The sequence below is a fragment of the Chrysemys picta genome, chromosome 14, assembly GCF_011386835.1.
Source record: "Chrysemys picta bellii isolate R12L10 chromosome 14, ASM1138683v2, whole genome shotgun sequence".
NCBI classification, from domain to species: domain Eukaryota; kingdom Metazoa; phylum Chordata; order Testudines; family Emydidae; genus Chrysemys; species Chrysemys picta.
The window spans coordinates 21,561,744-21,578,833 of NC_088804.1; the positions used below are offsets into that span (position 1 = coordinate 21,561,744).

The following is a 17,090-nucleotide window of genomic DNA, read 5'->3' on the forward strand; positions in this document are numbered from 1 at the left end:
CTGCATCTTCCCTTGTTGTGTGTGATATGGGAGCAATGGGGAAGCAGCCTTTTCCATTGGAAAAGAGAAGCATATATTTAATTTTATCAGAATAATGCTGCCAGTAGGGTCAGTGATTGAAAAGACTGGAATTGGTTATCTTAGAAAGGAGGGTGATTGGAGTGGATATGATAAAAGTATGTAAAATAACTAGGCTTTGTAAAATTTGATTTTCGGTTTGATAATTTTGATAGATAATCGGTGTTTTGAAACTTTTTTTACTCGATTCAAATTTTTCAGATGAGCAAAATTATGGGCTTTAAGCATTTTTTCCAATTTAAATTTTCATAATTGCAAGAAATTATTGGCGGCGGGAGGGTCAAAGTAAACATTCAGATTCAAACAATGTTTTAATAACAATTAACACAAATTGTTAACATCACATGTCAAAATATACAAAATATTGAACTCTTAATCAGCATTTTTTTTTCTTTCTTTGCCTATCTGTAAATCCCAATTAATATCGATCGAAATATTTTTAGTCCATTTCTGAGTGTGTGTGTGTATGGTGAAATTTACATTTACTGACACTTACTGTTAAAAATCTAATCCTTTCAAGCTTAAAAATAACAGATGGCAAAAAAAAGGTTGACCAGGAGCATCTGTTCTCCCTCTCTCATAACTCATGAAGAAGGGGACATTCAATGAATTTAAAAGGTGAGAAATTCAACACCAATCAATGGAAATACTTTTTCTCACAATGTGTGATTATGCTGTAGAACTGACAGCAAGAATTTAAGACACATTTACGACAACTGTAGATGCTCTTTATATCCATAAAAATGGTTAACCTCTTTTTGTAACAAATTTTGAAAGGGATGTTAAACCTTGTATTTCAGGACTCAATATCTGATTATTAGAGACCAGATGAAACCTACTGTGGGGGGCAGATAACCCTACAGCATCTTACTGCCAGGTTCTCACATCTTCCTGTGAAGCATCTGGTTCTAACCACTGTCCAAGAGACAGGATACTGGACTAAGTGGACTTCAAGTCTGATCCAGTAGGGCAATTCTGTACAAGCAGAAGTTTCATTAACAACAAAACAGACTTTGTCTTGGTGGTGGAAAGAGACGAATAGAGCCAGCACAATCCAAAGTGGTCCTTAGAGAAAGACATATTAGAGAGAGATTCGGTTTTTCCATTTCATAATAAACAGAGACTGACAAAGTCGAAACCAGTTTCAAACGAATACGTTCTTAAGAAAGAATTATGATATATGGTCAATAGCGGTCATTGGAATAAGCACTCTGTAGCGTGGTGGATAAGGTAAGAAAAGTTGTGCAGGCAGTGACGGCAGCAAAGGGCAACTTGCAAATAAAGAAATGATATTAAAAGCTTGTTTCGCATTAAAAACTAGGACCGAAATCCATCTGAAGCAGGTGCTTCAGGAGAAATTTACCTCAAAGGAAGAGGAAGGGAGATCCAGACAAGTGTTTCAAAGCCACAAATATCAATGTAGCAAAGAAGAGTGTGTAAATGGAAATCTGATAATAAAAGAAGTCACGAAACACAAGTAGACTGGTTAGCAGAAGAGTTAAAACCATCATTAGCTGGTCTGCAGGCTGACCGCCTAGAGAAGAAAAACATACATCTCAGCTACAGGTTATATCCTATCCCTTTGCTCAGGGCTTGTTTTAGTTCCAAAACCAAAAACTCCATGCCAGAGTAAATCAACTCAAACTACTTTCCAGCTCCAGCCATCTGGGAGGGGAAAGGAAATACTCTTCCCTTATGGTAACCTCCTTAGTACCAGCTTCCTCTAACAACCCAGATTACCCATGTCGTAGACTGGAACCAATAATGCTTCATAGGCCGCCTTTACATCTTGTCATAAGCCAACATAAAAGTAAGACGTTATGGGTGAATTGAATAATATAGCAAAACAGGCTGAGAAGGTAGCTAAAGGAATAGGGGGATGAATGCAGAAGGAAGGTTTTTAAGTAGTGAGGAATTCTAAATCAAATTCTGTCCCTAGTCCATTGGTGCAATAACTTTAGTCAGGTGAAATCTGTATAGCTCTCAGTAGCAGCTCAGGATATATAACATATAACATGTGGTCCAGGATTATGAAGTAGAATCAGCAAGCTGGGGAGACTATTTCTTCATTACAAAAGACCACTGTACAAGGGAAATGGGAACAGGATAATTCCCATTATTTGGCCATCACAGAACCTTTCAAATCTTTGAACAAGACTATGAGAGACACAGTAGAAGTTTATAAAAGGAGGATAGCTTTATATCACCAACCATTTTCATTTTAAAATAAATTGCAAGGAAGCTAAACTTTGTCACCCACTCTCATGGGTTATAAAATACTTACTGTTGTTGAATCCTTTTAGATGTAAACTATCACCAGGACCACATGCTATTTCTAAATCATTTTTCCATATACCTGCTTTTCACTTTGTCTAATCTTTGGTCATTGTTTCATCAATAAAAACATCCATTTTTTATTTTAAGTTGTATCTATACTAAAATTGTGTTGTTCTTACATATTACTTTATTGAAGATGGGATTTTCCTCTACCAGACTGTTCATGTAATACCTGGATTTTCTCTAATAGAGCAAATACAGCCTCTGTACACACAGATTGAAATGGCAAAGGACTATTAGCTAGAATTGTTGATGTTTTTGATTTAGTCCAAGCTAAGGCCTGTAGTTAGTTATAAGTAACTGATGTATGTAATTACTTGACAACATTTAGTTGAATCATGGGACTTGAGCCCATAAGACACCATGAAAACTGATGAACAACCATAAATCCCAATAAAATCAAAAGTCTTGATGCTGAGCTAAGAACACTTTTTGAAACTCCAGAGACGGACAGAATCCAGCCCAATAGGAGTTGAGGGTGCTTTGCTCTCCTCAGGCGAAACCTGGTACCTCATTAAGACAATATTAGAGAAATTAATAAGGAACTTTTCCCTAGGTTTCAGTTCGGTGAAAAGCAAGCTCATAGCCTGACACGTTGACTTTGAATGTGAGGCTTACAGCCTGAAAGGTAGGAGATGAATGCGAAAATTTGAAAAGCCTTCAGAAATGCAGAATTTTACTTGTAAACCTTTGAAGTAAAAATCCAAAGGATTGGCCAGTATATTACTCTTTCTTTGTTACACAGTGTTTCCTAGCTTATCTGCTTTTAGAGCTTTTTATCTAAGCCTGTAGTTACTAGATGTTCACAAAATATTCTTTTCCTCAACAATTCTCAACGTAGACTACTTATATTAAATTATCAGCCTTGTTTACAGAAAATTAGTCCTTCTACAGTTTAAAAATGAGAACAGCATGCTTAACTTGCAATAAACATTTACAGCAGCCATCTGTGGTGAAGGAATTCAGTGATTAAGACTGAGTATCTAAAAGTGTAGGTCCTAGCAGACGTAACCTAGAGGAGGAAGTGAGAACCAAACAGATTTTTCCTCAAGATTCTGATGTTAGTATTTGTACCATACATTTCACAGAATTCACACCATGGGTGAGAGAACTTTCACATAGTATCTTCAATGTTTTTGCTCCAGCTTTATACCAGTGTACCAGAAGTGCTGGACCTAGGGGTGCTGGGGGTGTTGTCGAACCCCCTGGCTTGAACTATAAACAGGGTTTACAGTTCGGTTCAATGGATCTCAGCACCCCCACAGTGTGCAACTGGTCAGAAAACACACAATTTTCCTTCAGAACATTTTGTGAGGAGAAAAATCCCCTTTTGAAATTTCTTCACTAGAAAATGTAGAAACTAAAGATTTTCTGTTTACTTTTGACTTTAAAACATTTAATTTGGTCTCATTCAAAATTTAAATTTTGAATAGCATTTTCCAGCCAGAAAATAGTACAGTTTAATTGACATCAACATCATCCTGTAGTAAAACCTTCCCTTCTTTTTTTTTTTTTTTTTTTTTTTTTTTTTACAAACCCATATTTTTCTGATGGGGAAATTTTTCACTGAACACCAGTGTGATAGAGAACAGAATTTTCTGATGCTCTCTTCTGCAGACCATTACTGAGAAGATGCCTTCATAGTTGAAGGTGTATTTTATTTAATTTATCTTTACTAAATGATTATTTCCTGAGAAAACATCTGTACTATAGGAACACTTGTAGCTTACAAGGAAGGGAGGTAGTGTTCGTTTTTTTTGTAACCAGTTATTGGCCCTGTAATAGAGTCCTTGGAAGGAGTTAGGCTTAGTGCATAGCGTACCTGGTGCCACCTCCCAGCAGGATGGTCTTTCAGTATAGTCCCTTTTCTTAGAAGAGGAGAAGGGAAAGTGGAAATGAGGCTTGTGTCCATCTTGCAGCAGGGGCAGTTGGTAGGGGAACTCAGGCCTTCCCACCCCACCTGGGTCTGACCCTGGGCCTAAGAGTGTCAACACTGTCTAGCACTCTGGAATGCCCTCTGAGATACCCTCCCTGTGTCACTTCCTACCATCTGCTTCTCTTCCCCAAATCCAAGTCCAATTTAAGGGAAAAAGAAAAGATAACTAAACCCTCAACTCCAACTAGGCTCAGCCTATTCCTCTGTGAGGCTTTTCTGGTGCTTTTGTCCAGGAAACCTCAAGGTAGGTCTGTCTTCCTTCCCACACTCAGCTGGCCTAATTACAACAAACATGCTTGAACTGTGTCCGCACAGCAGCAGCTGCTTTCAGTACGACCATGTGTCAAACATACTACACAGTCGGACTATTTTTGTATTCGTGAGTTCTCTAGGCAGCTGTTCCATACTGTTGGAGCAAGTGTAAGAGCACTCAGAAAACATGCATCAGAGTAGGGTGACCAGATGTCCTGTTTTTAAAGGGACAGTCCTGTTTTTTGGGACTTTCTTATATAGGCACCTATTACCCACCAGCCCCGTCCCTTTTTTTCATAGTTGCTATCTGGTAACCCTACATCAGAGGCAATAAACTCTCTGATGCCTTATCGCACAGAGAGAGAAGAAAGAAGACTGACCAAACTAGTTGTACGGTTAGATAGGGCCTGGCCATGATACTTTCTTTTTTAAACAGTGTTTGTAACTAGTTAGTGGCTCTAAATATGGTTTGTATCCATGCAAGCATTGCTAAAACTTTAGTTGTGCTGACACCCACACTGAGAATTCAGGGAGCATAAGGAGCCCTTTTACTCTCACATGTGGCCTGCCTATCTTACAAAAGCCTGTGCGGAGGAGAGAGAATAATAGTGGTTCAGCTGTCACTTCCCATTGGACCAAGCAGGATGCATGGACCAGGTTGTGGTTCTAAGATGCCAGAATTGCTCCTTTCCTGCTCTGGGAAATGCACCTATGCACTGCCCCTTTTGCAAGCTGGACTGTAAGGTTACAATCCAGTCCCACATCAGCAGACTCATGGAGTTCGTATTAAATATGCCAGGGATTTAATTTAAAAATTGTTTTTGAGAAGGACACTTGATTTCATCTGATGAATGTTAATTATTTCACAACAGAATAGAGCATTCATTGGAAATGTAATTCATCTGGATTCTAAAAGAATCTCCATGCTCAATAAAATCTGAACCTTTTAAATTGAGTAATCCCATGCATATTATATCTAAGTTCAAGCAGCTAGACAGTTACTCATAGGGAAAAATTAAATTGGCCATATAAAAAATTGCCCAGGGAAATGTGACTGGAATGCATGAGCTTGACAGGAATGTAGAGATTTGGGGTTAAATAAAATACAGATATCTGAATTCCCCTTCCAATTATTGTTTATTTTTGGTCTTCTCTTATGGATCATCAATTGCTGGAAACTCAAGATTTTTCTATTTCCTCTATACTTCATCAATTTCCCCTCAATTTCTTGTCTAATTATCAACTAGATTATACTTTATAGGCAACTGATCCAGGGCTGTAAGTGTCTTTTGGTTTCTATGGCCTAGCACCTACTGCTGATCATTGGATAGAAGATAGTTCATACCTTTTGTCAGTGCAAGACAAATTGGTTAAATAGAAATCTCCCAGACCCTTCACCACCACCCTTTTTATCAGATCAAATGCTTGCCTGCAGCAGCAGCAATTCGATAATGGTCTTCATGCAGCTACTACAGAACTCATTACTCTGAGCAAATTGCTTTATATACTAGAATGTGCTATGTTGGAGTCTAGAGGGACATGGAACCCAAACAGTGCTTAATACAGACTATAAAATATTTTTTAGAGCTTGATCCATTAGTTTTAAAATGCTTAGGAATGTAAAACTTTATCCAAGAAAAGAGAGAGGGGGAAAAAATCATTCTGCTCCCATTAAGGCAGTGATTTAATAGAGTTTTCAGTACAACGTATTTACTCTGTGATAATCAATTACCTCCAGCAAATTAAAATATAAATTAGGTTGTCTAGGAAAAAAGGAAGCACTAAATCAATTGGTTCTAGATGCACATAAATACAAATTTTACAGTTGTGGTTTCCTAATGTCAAAACTAACACATCATGGCAGAACTTAAATAGTATTAGCTTCTGTGTTCCTTAACCTATCAACTGTGTTAATTTGATTTTTTTTCCACTTCAGCAGAACAAATGTAACCTTTCTTTAAAACTTCTTTGACTCTGCATTACATATGGAGATATGCACCGAACAGATCATGAATTGTTTGGGCAACAAGACTTATTCTTCACAAGCAAAGCGGTTTCAAAATTTCACAGATTCCTCTGTTCTGCCTTTTCCAGTTGGCAAACACGCAGTGAATTGGAAAGTTCATTTCTGGTCAAAAATACAAATTATTATTTCCAAAAAGACATCATGACTCATAAATGGGCCAATAATACTTCAGGATGTTCTCCTAATCAATGTGGCATCATATTCTAGGATATCAAAATACAAGGGGAAAGAGTCATTCTAAAAGCTGTAGTGGAGGGGCAATATACACCCAATCTGTCTGTCTATTCTTCCTGCACTTTCTCCATCAAGGACAGTTCACTTCATAACAGAAAACCAGATAGAAATTGAAATCTGAATAATTTCTAAGTTGTATAATAAGTCAGTCCGGGTTCTTCTTAGATTGGTTAGGTGCAATGAAATGAAAAAAAAGATTTACAAGTATTTTGTAGTGTTTGTGAAGATGCAAGAAATGTAATTAGTAATATCTAACCTCATAGCAGATTTTGAAAAGATGTGTGAAACCTTAGGGCCAAATTCTGGACCAGCACATAAATGCTTCTCATAACAGGCATATAATAGGATGCGGACCTACAAATCTGCACTCAAGTAAATAGTGTTATTGATTTCAATGGAGGGAGGAGCAGTCTGAGTGGAAATGCTCAGAAGAAGCATTATTTGTGCCTGTATTCTAGGTGCCAGCACTCCTGCTCCCTCCCATCCTCTTATGCAGAGGAGGAAGTAGTAGGAATAATCAATATTGATGGATATGGATTGCATTGCATTGCATTGTGCTGTGCCCCATAGGCCTGTCCTGTAATTCTTCTCAGGTGCTCCTCTTCGAAGGTTTGTAGAGATGCCCTTCTATGGGTTAGAAGGAGCCAGAATTCACATGGAAAACTTCCACTGTGCCCTGCCTGTGCTGAGCCTGGGTTTCCTGGTGGGTGACTATGGAAACAGGCTTACCACAGTTTGTCCCTACATCTGCATACAAATGTCACTTATGAATTTTGCAACCTTACAGCTTTGCCAATGATTCTCCTCTCATCATACACTGGCTGCAGTAGAGTAGAGTGTTTTTCAGCGCGTGCCCTTTTGATGTGTATTACCTTTTAAAAATGATTGAAGCTCTTCTTTTACATTGTACATGGTTGTGTTTCTGAAGACAGATAAGCTCTGGCTATAAATGCAACAAAAGTATTTGGAGTAACACTGTTAAGGTCAGTCTTTGCATTCCAAGAGAATGATTGATTATTTAAATCTGAGGGAGACATTCCTGACGTTAGTAAACAGCTATGCTACTTTAATCCTCCTCACTTGTAATGATCATGAGTGTTTTTTTGCAGCACAGTGGCAGGGAGTAAGTATGGATCGTCAGCTTCCCAGCAGTCAACAATATGTTTCAGTACTTCTGACCAAGTTGATTTTTAGACATCTAGTACATCAAGGCTGCTTGAATTGTAGCTCTGAGATTTTCTGCTGCATCTTGGTGTTGTAGCAGATAACAAATGATTCTATATTAATTTAGTTCAATTAAAAGTGAGAGCCTGATTCTGATCTCACACTGGTTTTACATAGGTGTAGTTCCTTTGACTTCATTAGATTATGCTATAAATGAGCCTTTTGTTCTATTAATTCAGTGCTGTATACCGCTGTTTGAGCCAGAATGGGGCTTACCTGTTCACATTTTCTCATTCTTTCCAACTTTCAAATGAAATTCTCAGCTTTAAGTGGCAGACTTCAGTGATACAGCATCATGACCATATTGTTAACATAGCAACAATTTACACTTGGCACTACTTTGGGCACTCGAAAATCAGGGGAATATTTATTTAGGGTGTGTGAAAGGTGCAACAGTCCTCTATAGGGCCCCCCACAAAATGGTAGAACATTTTACTGTCAGTGGAAATTAGAAAAAAAATATTCCTAGTGAGCTGTAAAGGTCAGAAAGTCTTAGGACATGTGCTTAAAAGAAACATGGCTACATTTTTGATGTTCATGGCGATTTCCGGCGGATTTTAATGGGGAGCTCCATTAGACGTGGGTGATAGAATTAATTACTTAAACTCTGATCCTGCTTGCTCACATGCTTAAAATTAGGCATATTCATACATGTTTGCAGGATTAGAACCTGAGAGAGAGGACACAAGAATGAGAGGACTAAGAAGAAATACATTTCCTTATTACAAAGTGGCAATAGTGATTTGATCTTATTGGGTAAGAATGAGAGCTCATCTGAATATTCAAGTAAATGGAATATTTTTCCACACTTAAACCAAAAGTGATAGCTAAGAAAGTTGTAAGGTACAATTAACTTTTTTTCAGCTCTTATGTTCATCTGGTAATTTACTTCTGTAGTGAAAGGCAGTATTTATTTTCATTATTAAACTCTAGCACAAATATATCCTGTCCAGGAGGAGATAGAATTTAAGGGTCGTGGGGCAGTTGCCCCACACCATTGTTTGATGTTGGATGGGAGGAGAAAGGAGCAGGTCAATAAAAGCCACCTAGGTTTATTGGAACAATTGTGGCAGTTTCTGGAGGCCATACCCAAAAGCCAGTACATTTCCATGTGGAGTTGTACTCGGGCTTTAAATTGGTTGTAAATGTAATTTGTGCCCACTTTCCGGCCCATTTATGATGCCAGAGCAGAATAAAGTGTGAATGAGAATCAGGCCCATACAGCTCTTGGTCCCCAGGGAGGACAAAGTTGTGTTGTGGGGGGAACTTTAATAAAGGGAGGAATTGTGCATTGGAGGCCATTTTCTAGCTCTTTGTCCAAGCAGATGGTATCTTTGTCTTCACACACAAAGCGCCCACTCCTCACCTGCTCTTGTTTGTAGGATTGCTGTTATGCAGTATACAAGCCCCTTGAAAGCCCCTCGTGGGCCAGAAACATCTACCTCGGTTTAATACACACATTCCCAAACCTAGGGGGAAAGAAGGCAGGAACTGCACAGCTGCTTCCTTCCCTCTGCTCTGATTCCGAGAGCAGGGAGCAGTTGTGTTTTGCTCACTCAGGGAGCAGCTGGATTTAATTTCTCTGATAAGGAAGCCTCCTCAAAAGGATGTGGGTTGGGAGAAGAGCAACAAACAAAATGGTGACTTGACTGGGGGACTCCATACCATGGGGTAAATATTCTAGTTTTGTGTGTTTATTCTGGATTATTTTATATTGAGGTAAAATGAGGCTGGTATCCAGAAAGGCTTCCACAGCTTTTTGGTTTGTTAGTTGAGCTGATGTTCCTGTAACTCTCACAAATCAAAATTCAGTCTTCAGACAGGTGTGGGTATTTGTGATATGTGGTGGGTTTTTGTTTTTTGTTTTAAGACTGGGTGGCTCTGTTTCATCTCCTGTAGTTGCCTGTCCTCTTCTGCCCCTTCCTGTCATGAGGTAGATGGGACTGGTTGGGATGTTTTTACTCTCTTTTAGCCAGCTACATTCCCTGAATCCTCACTACAAACAATGTTAACAAGGTCAAAAAGCCATCTTCCCCTCCCTTTGTAATGTGTCAAATGGGCAACCCTACTGGGGACAAAGGGTGACAATTTATGTCCTAAGAGATACTATGCTCACTTAAGGCAGTAAACCAAATATGAACTTCACACAGGGCTGGCTCCAGGCACCAGCCCTCCAAGCATGTGCTTGGGGCGGCACCTGGGGAGGCAGCGCTCACCCGGGGAGAGCGGGGCCGCAGCCGGACTCTCCGCCCTCCTCCCGGCGCTCCGGCCGGTTGGAGAGAGCGGGGCCGTGGCCGGGCTCTCTGCCCTCCTCCCGGCGCTCTGGCCTGTCGGGGAGAGCAGGGCCGTGGCCGGGCTCGCCGCCCTCCCCCCGGCGCTCCAGCCGGCTGGGAAGAGCGGGGCCGCCCTGCTCCGGCCAGTCGGGGAGAGCGGGGCCCCGGCCGGGCTCACTGCCCTCCCCCCGGCACTCTGGCCACTGGGGAGAGCGGAGCCGCGGCGGGCTCACTGCCCTCCCCCGGCGCTCCGGCTGGCCAGGGAGAGCGGGGCCACCGCTGGGCTCGGTGCCCTCCCCTGCCATGCTCCCCGCCAGGGGACAGAGGCAGGGCGGCAAAAAAGCCAGAGCCGGCCCTGACTCCACACAGCCAAAAAGAACTGATGTGAAAAGATGTTTTTGTACCTTTGTGTGCCAGTGAACAATGTCACAAGCTATGGCCTTGAAAAATGGCAATGCAAGCACAGCTCAATAAAGCAAAGCTTCCAACCTTCGTGCATTCAGTATTGTGAAGTGAAAAGGATAACTTCCTTCACTATATTGCATTCCTGACTTTAAAACAAAACTGCATCATGGTGAAATAGTCATTAGCAACAAAGAAGTTGTGCTATGCGATCTGTTAACAGTGCCCAGTGCTGAGATTTAATCTATCCCTCCCTCATCTAAACTGAGCACCAGGGAGTCAGTGAGATGAGCAAAATGATATAGCTGTATTGGGTGTAAAACAATTTTGTAGATTTGGTAATCTAGATATCAAGGTTGTAGTTAATCCAGGCATATAGTTTTGTGATAAATGTAATGTATGTAACTGTGGAATATTGACATATAATGCTAAATTGAACTACAGTATTTTCAAAAATATGTGATGTTCTTTTGATCACTAATCATTTTAATAGTGTTTATGTAGAAATGGGTTGAAGGGCATGGATACTAGATATTGTTGTTAATCCTTGCTATTTGGCTTCTATTTTTAATGAATCTGTAAATTCAGGGGTGTTACCCTATGACTGGATAATTGCTGATATAGTACCTATTTTTAAGGAAGGACAAAAAATGATCTGGGAAACTACAGGCCCATTAGTTTTGACCTCAGTTGTATGCAAAGTCTTGGAATAAATTTTGAAAGAGAAAGTAGTTCAGGGCATAGAGGTAAATGGTAATTGGGATAAAATGCAACATAGTTTTACAAAAGATAGATTGTGCCAGACCAACCTGATCTATTTCTTTTAAAAGATAACTGATTTTTTTAGATCAAGGAAATGCAGTAGATCTCTTCTACCTGGAGTTCAGTAAGGTGGTTGATACGATTACACATGGGAAATTATTAGTTAAATTGGAGAAGACGGGGATTAATATGAGAATTGGAAGGTGGATAAGAAACAGGTTAAAGGGGAGACTACAAAGGGTCATACTGAAAAGTGAACTGTCAGGCTGGAGGGAGGTTACTAGTGGAGTTCCTCAGGGATTGATCTTGGGACCTATCTTATTTAATATTTTCTTTAATGATCTTGGCACAAAAAGTGGGAGCGCACTAATAAAATTTGCAGATGACAAAAAGTTGTGAAGTATTGCTAATATGGAGGAGGACCAGAATATCATACAAGAATATCTGGATGATCTTACAAACTGGAGTAATAGAAATAGAATGAAATTTAATACTGCAAAGTGCAATATCATGCACTTAGGGACTAGCAACAAGAATTTTTGCAACAAGCTGGGGACGTATCAGTTGGAAGTGAAAGAGAAGCAGAAAGACCTGGGTGTAGTGGCAGATCACAGGATGACTGTAAGCCACCATTGTGATGTGGCTGTGAAAAAGACTAATACAGTCCTAGAATTTATCAGGCGAGGTATTTCCAGTAGAGAAAGGGAAGTGTTAGTACCATTATACAAGGCACTGGTGAGACCTCATCTGGAATACAGTATGCAATTCTTATCTCCCATTTTTAAGAAAGACACATTTAAACTGGAACATGTGCACAGAAAGGCTACTAGAATGATCAGAGGAATGGAAAACCTGACTTATGAGAGGAGACTCTCAAAGAGCTTGGCTTGTTTAGCCTAACCAAAAGAAAGCTGAGGGGAGATATGATTGGGCTGTATAAATACATCAGATGGATAAATACCAAAGAGGGGAAGGAGTTACTTAAGTTAAGTGCCAATGTTGAAGTAAGAACTAATAGATACGAATTGGCCATAAACAAGTTTTAGGCTTGAAATTAGACGAAGGTTTCTAACTAACGGAGGGTCCTGTGCCACCTTTAAGACTAACAGAAGTATTGGAGCATAAGCTTTCGTGGGTGAATGCCCACTTCATCAGACACAAGCGTCTTGCGTCTGATGAAGTGGGCATTCACCCACGAAAGCTTATGCTCCAATACTTCTGTTAGTCTTAAAGGTGACACAGGACCCTATGTTGCTTTTTACAGATTCAGACTAACACGGCTACCCCTCTGATACTGTCAGAGGAGTGAAGTTCTGGAACAGCCTTCCAAGGGTTGTAGTGGGGGCAAAAACCTATTTGGCTTCAAAACTGAGCTTGATAAGTTTATGGAGGAGACGGTATGATGAGATCGCCTACAATGACATGTAGCCGATCTGCAACTGCTAGTAGCAAATATCTCTAATGGCTGGTGATGGGACACTAAATGGGGAGGGCTCTGAGTTACTGCAGAGAATTATTTCCCAGGTGTCTTGCTGGTGAGTCTTGCCCACAGGCTCCGGGTCTAACTGATCGCCATATTTGGGGTTGGGAAGAATTTTCCCCCAGATCAGATTGGTAGGGACCCTGGGGGTTTTTCACCTTCCTCTGCAGCATAGGTCACTTGCAAGTTTAAACTTGTCTAAATGGTGGATTCTCTGTAACTTGAAGGCTTTAAACCATTATTTCAGGACTTCAGTAACTCAGCTAAAGGTTAGGGTCTATTACAGGAGTAGATGGGCAAGGTTCTGTGGCCTGCAGTGTGCAGGAGGTCAGACTAGAGAATCATGATGGTCCCTTCTGGCCTTAAAGTCAGAGTTTATATGCTTAAGTCCTTTTTGTTACTCTTCATTTAATCTTTATTTCCACTTTACCAATTAGTCTCAGTAGTCAATATTTCTGTTGTTTGCAGTCTTTCTGTTTATAGAACATACTACAGTAGAACCTCAGAGTTCTGAACACTTCGGGAATGGAGGTTGTTTGTAATTCTGAAAAGTTATTAATTTTGAACAAAACAGTAAGGTGGTTCTTTCAAAAGTTTACAACTGAACATTGACTTAATATAGCTTTGAATGTTACTAAGCAGAAGAAAAATGCTGCTTTTAACTATCTTAATTTAAATGAAACAAGCACAGAAACTGTTTCCTTACCTTGTCAAATCTTTTTCAGATTTTCCCTTTTTTTATTAGTTGTTAACATTTAACACAATACTGTACAGTATTTTCTTTTTTGGTCTCTGCTGCCTGACTGCGTACTTCTGATTCCAAATGAGGTGTGTGGTTCACCGGTCAGTTTGTAACTCTGGTGTTCGTAATTCTGAAGTTCTGCTTTATCTGGATTTGAGACTCTAAACTGCAAATCCAGCACAACATATTTTAGTTGGGTGGTAATGTTAATGATAGTTTGTGCTTTGTCCCTGTCTACAAATAAAAGCTCTGGATTGAACACCAGCGTGGCTGAAGCAGAGTTAGTAGTGGCTTGCTAGCTTTGACGGACATGATTGGTGAATGGCAGGCCCATTTCTCCCCTCTGTCATCATTTGGAGTATCTCCTTCTTAATTTTTAGGCTCTCTGGGAAGGAAGAGAAGAACTAACTTCTGTTGGTGCTTTTGAGAACATTGGATAGGCTCGGCCAATGGAAGATCCTGAGGAAAAGGCTTGTGACTTCAATCATCTGAATTTTTTCCTGATGTGAAGCTTTCATAGGAAGCTTTCACAGAATCTGCAAACCTGAAAATAGATTAGAATGTATTTTATTGTATTTATTTTTGCAGCTCTAGTTGCTGTTTTTCCATGGGCATATGCTTTTGTAAAGAGGGAATAGTGTTGCAGTCATTGGTCTTGATTCATCCCCAGGTACCCAAAGACACAGCTGCACTAGTGAAAAACATTCACCCACAGGGGCGGGTAAATAGTAAATTCGCTGCTGCTGCCCTCCCCCAAGGGTTTTGCCTGGGGAGACCAACTTCAAACTCTAGTGGGAGGTTGATGGAGGCTTTTCTGGAGATGTGCTAGATAACTAAGGGCTTGTCTTCACTGCAGAGTTAACTCAAGTTATAACTAAAGTGTTGCCCCTACTCAAGTCCTGTCCACACACACGAGCCCCTAAGTCAAGGGTGTGGCACTTTTAAGTCAAGTTGGCTGGCCTGCTAATGAGTATAGACTAAAGCTTGAGTTAATAAAAATCCTGAGGGTGCCAACACAACTCTGTGCAGTGTTGCTTTGCGGTGTTGTTGCTCTTGTTCAAGCTAGGCTAATTCAAAAGGAATTAACCTGAATGTAGATAAACCAAATTAACTCTGCAGTGAAGATGTAACCCAAGTCACTAGATCTCAGATTTTTAAATGTGTATGCACTTTTGCTTGACACTGAGTTGCATGGGCAAAACACCTGATGCACATGTGCAAGTCAAAGATTTACGTACTTGCATATTTCTGTATATGCACAACCCCAACTGGGATATGCTTATTGGGGATTTAATACACTCATAACTTTAAAATATGCATACATTCCTTTACAAAAAAAAGTCTGAACCTCTGTCTTTCTCCATATCTAAAATCAAAGAATACCTACCTACTGCTAAAGTTTGTTAATGATAGTAAAGCATCCTTTGATGGAAAATGCTATAGAATTGCAATATATGACTATTATGAAGCATTAAATTTGTTGAGGTTTGTCCATCAGTGATATACCATCTTTTCTGCTGTGGTTTCCTTCAGTCCCTAGAATAAATCTTAGTCATGGAGGCCATCCTATGTAAACCCTTACTTGAGTGTAAGGATTTGCAGAACTGGCCTTTTAGCTAGAAGAGGAAACTGAATCATACCATTGAGAAAATGCAACTGGAGCTTGTTTTGGGGAAAAACCCCTCTCCTTTTAATCCATTCATTTAGCATCTGTGTCTGATCTATCTCCGTTTTTGACAGAGTCAGAACTGTGGCAGGGTCACTTTTTTTAAAATGAATTCTACCATAGTGCATAATTTTTTAAAATCTTCTATAATAATGAACCATTGTACATGTGGGAAATGTAGATACATTTACTTAATGCATTGCTGTCTCTTAGGGTTTTGTATCGCTGCCTATCATTGTAGTATCTGAGTGCCTTCCACAATAGGTTGGCAATAGGGAAGTCCCTAGTGAATTTCTTGACGTTTCTAGCTCTCCTCTCTCTTCAGATATTGGAAAATTCTTCTGGGAAAGGTTTTTTTGCGGGGATAGTTTTAAGGAGGGGGCAGGAGCAACAGGGAGCTGATTGGTGCTATGAACATCATCCTGGTTATAATGGCAAAACTTTATCATATCAGGTTTTGCATATTTCCTAAAGGTGGTCAGGCTCTTGATTCATCTAATCTTCTCAGGAAGCTTGTTTAATAGCCAGATCCCCTCAGATGAGAATGCTTTGACAGGTCTTGCATGCTTTGTTCTAGACTTTTGTGATCTACATTGTCCTGGGAATCTGGCAGTTTATAGCAGGGGAAACAAGTAATTTATTCTCCATTGCTCTGCACCTTGAGGTCATTTGAATCAGTGTAACATGAGCCTAAAACACTACCCTATTGATTTAGTAGCATTTTGCCCCTCTTGGCACTCACTTTGCACTGGGATGAATGGCTATATATGCAGGGTATTGGAGAATTGAGTCTGCAATCTATAATCTATTAACACAATCTCACTGAAGCAAGGATTGAGCAGTTGGATTGGCTTTTAAAAATGTGTGCTCCAGACCAGTCAGGGCTCTGTTAAATTCCCCAACTATTGGGATAGGAACCAAACCAACAATATCTATCACCATAAAAATTCCTTAGCCCAAAATGTCATGAGGATTACAAGACAGTTATGGCTCTAAATTCCCTTTCCAGCTTCCTACCCTGTTGGACTGCTATAAAGTTCCTGGCTTCCTGTACCTTGAATCATTCATTACCCATTGGAGGCACCTTTGTCTTCAGCAGTGCTTGGCTAATGTAGCTCTCATAAAGATGCAGAACAGCCGTGTCACATTCAGACATGTCAGCATTTCAATATTGTTAGTTTTCAGATATGTTAGTTACAACTAATTGGTTACAACTAACAGTTGTTACTACTTCTATCTGCCTTCAGTTTGCACCATTTCATTTTTGCTTGATGTACAAAGTATCCATATTCCTCAAAGAAAACTATGTAACTCTTAATAAAAGAGATTAGTGAATGCTTAGCCATGCATCTCTTGCCACATTTTCCTCCCACATAAACAACCATACAAAGTAAACAGCAAAATAAATTGCCCATATGCTGCAATAAATCAAAAATACAATCTTAGCCTACTGTAACACAAGGCAAATACAATAATGGCAAAATCTATAGCTGTAGAGATGATAAAGTATCAAGTGTTCTTGGCCTCTAATCTGAGGCCTGAGTATATAATCTATTATTTAAATGTACAGTAAGCAGTAACAGTGATCAATACTTCACAATTCTCAACTTTTAATAGTGTTGGTATGATCTTAACACTGAAAGATTAATGGAGGTGCAGTAATGACCACGTAAGACAT

The 17,090-nt window shown here is 39.8% G+C and overlaps 1 long non-coding RNA gene across 1 annotated transcript in view; it reads left to right on the forward strand.

Annotated features, from left to right (window-relative positions):
* The window catches only part of LOC135975693 (uncharacterized), a 115,726-nt gene extending 98,841 nt beyond the window's left edge, over positions 1-16,885 (forward strand). Inside the window, exon 3 of the long non-coding RNA XR_010592693.1 lies at positions 14,127-16,885. This is a non-coding gene — a long non-coding RNA (uncharacterized LOC135975693). The remainder of the gene's footprint in view (positions 1-14,126) is intronic.
* Positions 16,886-17,090: the final 205 nt, after the last annotated feature.